General features: G+C 41.0%; 2 non-coding genes across 2 annotated transcripts; one reads left to right on the forward strand and one right to left on the reverse strand.

The window, feature by feature from the left end:
- Positions 1-285: 285 nt before the first annotated feature.
- trnak-uuu (transfer RNA lysine (anticodon UUU)) lies at positions 286-358 on the reverse strand. The gene has a single exon. It is a non-coding gene; the product is annotated as a tRNA-Lys (tRNA).
- Positions 359-6,201: 5,843 nt separating this feature from the next.
- Positions 6,202-6,295, forward strand: trnai-uau (transfer RNA isoleucine (anticodon UAU)). Its single transcript has 2 exons — positions 6,202-6,239; positions 6,260-6,295. It is a non-coding gene; the product is annotated as a tRNA-Ile (tRNA).
- The last annotated feature ends 516 nt before the right edge of the window (positions 6,296-6,811 follow it).

The raw sequence follows: 6,811 nt of genomic DNA on the forward strand, positions 1-6,811 counted from the left end.
TAAACTCGGACGTGATGTTCTGCAGATATGCAGTGTGCCTTTCCTCTCGTCGTATTCAAGAGTACTCACTGTGTGAGCTCCTCACTGCGTGTTCTGTACTCTACTGTGATTTAATTTAGATGATTACGTGGAGTAGAGTGACAAGATCTATTGAACATTTTCGGTTTGTGAAATGAAACACTAAATACTCTACAGTAAATACAAGTAATGGACATTTACTTAGAAGAGTGAAAGATAAAAGACTATTTAGAATGAGATTCACAATAGACTTAAAAACGGCACAACCGCCCGAACAAGGACTTGAACCCTGGGCCCTCAGATTAAAAGTCTGATGCTCTACCGACTGAGCTATCCGGGCTCTGAAACAAAGTCGACACTGTCGGGATCCTCGCAAGTCACGTGTCTCTTGTGCCGAAGAGCAGTCATACCTGACCCGTCTGGAATGACCACTGACAGACTTTATCCAGAAGCGACGGCACCACTCCCAGTAGAATGAGTGAGAAATACAGCATGACATGGGTAGTTAAGGGGCTCCCACAATCCATCTTTCCTCACATTACTGATTTTTTTCAATAGCATTTTGACCTTTTTTCACATTCCGATTTTTTTCACATTTAATAAAATCTTTTAATCAACAACATTAAAAAGAAAACAAATGGAACATTTTTTGGAACAATAATTAAAAAAAAACTTTCAATGCCTTGGTTGTATACGTGTGCATACCCTTTATAAAGGGAGTTGCAACAGTGCTGAAATCTAAAGAGCATTTCTGTAGAGAAAACAGCATTTTTTCTGCCTTGATGTTAAGCTTAGGGAGCCTGTCTTTTAGAAATTCTATTTCTTAACACCTTACACAGCCTCCCGACAGACTAACAAATATTTTGGGGAGAAATTGTCTCACACACCGGAAGACACTAACGTTTATCTACGTTAGAGTATGTGAATAACAGTTTAACCGATAAAGTTTGCATTGTGATTTTGTTAAAATTCAATAAATCGTCTATCAACAGTTAGAAATTATTGAGAAATTGTTTTATTTCATAAACTATAAGACAATTAAGAGAGTTTATAGGTCATATCCGTCGCTTATGTTCTTTTAACTCTAGCGTTTAGGATCCAAACCCAGGTGCGGACGGTTGTGTTTCTTGAATCTCTTGTAATCATCAAAAGTCGATGTGTAGTCCTTCAGTACTTTCTCGAGTTGTGCCATGGATATTTTATACGATCAATACTTGTCATGCTCTTTTGCATTTTCCTTAACAAACGGAAAAAGTTCAAAGTGTGTTTATGGCTGTGCTTCACATCTACACGAGAGCACTTGTAACAGTACAGGACACGCAGTGAGGAGTTCGTGAAGCTTTCAGTTTAGTGCGGAGTTCAGAAGGAGGATTCGCTCGCTGAATGATCTCTCAGGAAATCCCGGGTGAGATTCAACAGGTGTTTTCTGCAACAGCCACGACAAGTGTGAAGCAATCTCTGGATTTCCTGAATTTGAACTAAATTATTAGTTCAAATAATTTAGGATTTAACAGTACTAAATGAGGTACATTTAAAACAGCAGCGCAACTCTCTAGCACGTCGAGTGTGCCTGCATTTAATTGTGTAAACCTGGCTCTCACTGAACACGAGTTCTCACTCAACAGAAGATTGCGATGTGAGTACTGTAATATAAAGCACTTGGAGGTGGCAAGGATTGTACCCGGGACCTCATGCATGCGATGCGCTCTACCACTGAGCTACAACCCCGATGGAAATGCTTATGGAACAGACTTAGAGATGTGCAGAGAATGCCTGCAGTTTCCCACTTTCGCGTTTCCTCTACTGAAGAGTAAATTCATGGGAATGAAGAAATAAGGAAGGAAAAATAATCGCATCGAAGCTTCAAGAGACTGGGCACAAATTAATCTGTTATTTTTGTATCCAGTCACACGTGCGACGATGGTTGATTCCCAGACGGGAGAGAGCTTTTTTTCTACCTCCTTACTCGACTGTCTTTCAATTCTGTTTTAATTGAAAGCTTTTTGCATCTTTTAAGTGCTCTTAATTAAACTATCCATAGAAAAACAGCAGTACTGATGATTTTCATGGACCGATGCACACTGGTTCTGTACAACTCGAGTGATAAAGTCCTGTCTGCAAATATTGTAGAAGAACGTAAAAGGGTGAAACAACGCCCCAACCACAGGAATAGTAACAGGAAGGATCGTGTTGTTATGTGATAAGTCCTTTTGAGATATCTTGTCGATGCACACAGGCAGTAGAGCTGAATATTTTACTTTTAGTGGTGTTTTTAAACAAAGATGGAACATGTTATTTCTATACCAGGAAGAAAGGAGCAGACTTTAACTTTAAGAGGCAAAAACGACACCTTATCAAAGCTAATATTAATTAAAATGACATCACAACAAAAGAGTGAAGCCTTGAGTGAATAAAATTAGTTTTCATTGGACGTCTGTGTCTCTATAACTTTGTAGGTGAGAGAGAGGATTGTGATAATTTGCAGGTGCTTCTCGGAAGTGCGTTGGTGGTACAGTCGCCTTCCAAATAATTGAGTCGGGTTTGAATCCCAGACAGTGCAAACCCAAATCTTTTCAAGATAATCTGTGGTCCGCTAACACATCTTTTGAAACACTACGACAGGTAACACCCCGTGTGAAACATCATGAGCATCTGTTAAACCTCTCTACCTGCCCGTTCCTCACACAGACATGACGAGGGTCTAAAGGGACATTTTGAGCCGTAGAAACATTTTGTCATTCCGTACTTTCCAGTGCAGTCAGGCCCGTTCCACTTCAACTGCGCCCGACAACGGAGGTCGTTTTGAAAACAACGAGAGTAAAGGGACACTGCACGTCTGCAGAACATCACGTCCGAGTTTAAGGACAGCAACATCAGAGATTGGAAGCTAGGGAGTTTCAGGTCTGTGTTTTTATTATAGGTTCAAGAAAGTCTGAATACCTTTGCAAGAAGTATTTGAGAATCCCAGTCAAATCCAGTACGAATGCCGCATAGATCTGCATTGTACAATTAGAATACTGTTTTTCCGTTGAATCAAACACGCCGCATAAAGCATTTCTAAAACAGGAGAGATTGTTAGGGAATGCGTCTTCCTGTAAAAATAAAATGAGTCAAGGGCACTATAAGCAGAGGTGTGAAAGCCTGCTCCACAGAAGAACTATAGCCAGAGATGCCAAAGAGGTCGAGATTTTCACCACGTGAGAGAAAGCATCTCAGAAAACGAAGTTGTGGTCGTTTCCACACATCATAACACAACTAGGTCAGACCACAAGAGCTGAAAAGCTGCTGTCGTGAGTAACGCGGCCGAGCGCTCTCAGGAGCTGGCTTAAACCTCCAGTCTCTTCAGGAGCATCTGTTGGAGTCACACTGCTACAGCGTATCTCCTTGTTAAGTATCCCTTTTATTGTTGTTACTGCCTCCAGGCGAGGTGTGGTGGTCAAGTGTCGGTCTCGTAAACCGAAGGTTTTGGGTTCAAACCCCACCTGTGCCTGTTTCATTTGTCACTACATCCCTTTAGTTTCAAAGTCTTCAAAAAACTCGCAATGTTAGGAGTCTCAATAGTAAGAGAACATAACTGTCGCATACCGTTTCCACGATGTATTCAGCGACGCGAATGAAATATTTTAGTGCTGGCTCAAATGCAAGGAATTTCAGAAAAACCTGGAAAAGAAACGCTTGCAGTAAATGACAAATTTAAAGCGTGTAGTCAGTATGAACAGAACAACGCAATGCTCTGTAAAAACGATCTGAAGCCGCAATTACTCTTTTATCTCGAGCAGTTCATTCCGATACGATGTTTCTGCAGAATAAATGAAATGCCGAACTCCAAACATGTTGTTACCATTATTGTTACTCCTGCTGCTGTAGTTTTAAGCTTTAGTCAGTGGGTATGTAATGTTGTAAAGGGGCTGGACTACTTTGTTCAGTCCAAATTCCATTATGTGAATTTAAGCTTTTTTAATATAAGCATTAACAATACAATGCGTGCTCAAAAACCGTTACTTATTAGCTTAAGAAGCGGCAGTGTTTTGACAAAGTGTGGTATTCAAACAGTAAATGATGAAGTGTTTAATACTTGCTTGTGAGCAGATCTCCCTCGATTTAGACAAACTTGTTTCTGCCGATGATTTCAGATCAAAATCTGAATCAAGTGGAAAGAAAGCTGAATTACGCTGGGTACTGGGTATCACTGTTACGCCATCAGGTCATGCTAGGAGGATTGGGGGGATCAAATTGACACAGAGGGACCCAATGTGGGAGCTGAACCCACAGTTCTGAGATTAAGAGATTCATGCGCTCTCGACTGCGCCTATATAACTCTTGTGCTACAGCAGTAATGTTTCTGGGTGTGGATGAACATGACATAATAGGCTGACAGCAGGAACACGTAGCCCACACGCAGTGACTGTATCGCTATCACATTTGACTGCAGTATATTGTGTTGAGAGCAGCAATAACTTTCCTGCAGAGATGGGAGTGCCTTTAATACAGCTCTTTCAATCGGACAGAGTAATAGGAACCGACCTAAAGTTTCGGCTGTGGATCCATCTGCACATGGGGGAAGAGACAGTAAAAAAGCGACGAAGAAACAGAAAGAATTGTGCTCGCTGCAAAGTAGGAAAGAAAGAGGTGTTAGGACACGTAAAACAGCTTGGTGATAATTTGCAGCGACAGTTTTATGTTATTTAGTACACAGATTTCTCTTCATGTTCCTTAAGATGTGTAATTTGTATGTTGGTTGTATGAGAACAGTTTATTCTAAAGTCCTGTCAATTAACAGTGGAGAGCTACCTGGTGCACGTCTTCAAGAAGACTCTCTTTAAGGCGATTACAAGTTTCTCGAACAAATCTGCGTCATATTTTTAAAATAGTTGAGCTAATGAGCAACGAGAGTATACATGAATTCTCCCACCCTCCATTCGAAGATAAAACTCCATGTGCGAGTCGAAGTTTCCTTGAAGCTACAGATGTTCGTCATTATTGGACATCCCCGGTGATATTGACTAAGGAGCTCAATTCTTACGTGCTGTAGTTCAACGTGTGCAAAACACTCATATCCCCTGCAAATATCGGCAAGGTCAACGATATTCTCAACAATTTGTGCCATTGTAATTCGTGCAATTCGTGCCATACTTTTTCGCAATGTATTCTGACAAGCCAAGATCAGAGGGTCATATTTGAAAAATGGTGCATTAAAATGTCTTGTACTTCAGGATTTTGATAGTCTATTACATTGTCTCTCACACCTCGGTGTCAGAATTGTGAGACGTTTTTATAATCAGGGGGGAGGGCCGTAGCAATAAGCAGAAAGCACAATCACCTTTTTCCCAGTGCAAGTCCATGTTATGGTGAGTTTTTAAAATTGGTTTGCAATTTTCTAAAATATACTCCATACAAAAATATAATTTGGACAGTCGCTATTTATTTGGATATTCCCTTTCACTGAGGATGTCTACAGTATTCCAGCCAAATTAGTACTGATCGAAGAGAGCCATCTACAGGCAAAAGGCGACATAACATCACAGCAGCAGCATTTAAGGTGGAACGATAAACGCGAATAAGAAGCTGGCGAATAAGAAGCCAACTTCAGCCTCATAGCAGGCCCTGAGAGGCACGCTCAAAATAATCATCTTTCCCAGTACTTTAGAGTCATATTTAGATCGCTTTAATGCAATTTTATTTGATTGATGGGAGATGTGAAGCCATCGAGCCTGTACTGCGATTCACATTGAAATTGAAGCCGTTTCTCATGCTTTCTCTCAGTGTCGGGGCTGCAATTGCGTGTAAAGGAAGCGACATGAAAATGAAACGTGTAATCACCTTACAGAGGGTCTTCACGACGGGGTGCGTCAGCTAGTTCTCCATTATTGTCAATTTACTGGACTTCTGAAGAAACCTATCGACATAGAAAATACAAACTGCACAGCTTAAGGCACATGAAGAGAAATCCGTGTGCTGATTGACTCAAAAATGTCGCTACAAATAATCCGCCGGGTTGATTTTCTTGTCCGACCACCTCCCTCCGTCCCCCTTTGCTGTTAGCACAATTCTTTCAGTTTCTTTTCTTGTATTTTCCTTGCTATTTTACTGTTCCTTTTCCTCATCTGGAGATGGATCCACAACCGAAACCGTTTTCACCGTGTTTCTGCAGCGTCAGTCTGTATGAGGAGCACAACTTGCTCAGCTCCAGTGGCGCAATCGGTCAGCGCGCGGTACTTATACAGCAGTGCACAACAGAGTCATGCCGAGGTTGTGAGTTCAAGCCTCACCTGGAGCAGTGTCTTCAGCTACTGAAAGCAACTGTTGAGTTTACGTACTCTTAGGTATTTGATGGAGATAAATTAACATCAAACGAACAAGTAAAGGTTTATTTCTAGTCACAATCAAAGAAGGCTCCACAGCTGAAACATTGTGTTTCCTTCTCTTTTCAGCATGGAATAAACCTATACTTTTACCTTTGCAGCCCACACATGCTTATGCAGCTCCCTACTTAAATTACTATCAGCTGTGTACCTCCAGTTGACCTGTACACAAATATATGAGAGAGGTCTACTGAGACGAGAGGAGCACTGAAGACTTGATAAAGCTCTCGCATTAGATTCTGTGTTTATGTTGTTCCCCAGATTTGTTTTTAATGTTCTTTTTCTTTTGAAGTTGTTGCGTTTGGTTGTTTTTTTATAGTTGCTAGACTACTACAGGGATTTACCTAGGTTCCCGGAAGACTTCTCGTTTTGTGTTTGTTGTGTTTTCGGGTTACAACTATTTTTTTTCTTGATAGGACCCCACGCATTAC

The sequence above is a fragment of the Atractosteus spatula genome, chromosome 10 (assembly GCF_055471065.1).
Source record: "Atractosteus spatula isolate fAtrSpa1 chromosome 10, fAtrSpa1.hap1, whole genome shotgun sequence".
NCBI classification, from domain to species: Eukaryota; Metazoa; Chordata; class Actinopteri; order Semionotiformes; family Lepisosteidae; genus Atractosteus; species Atractosteus spatula.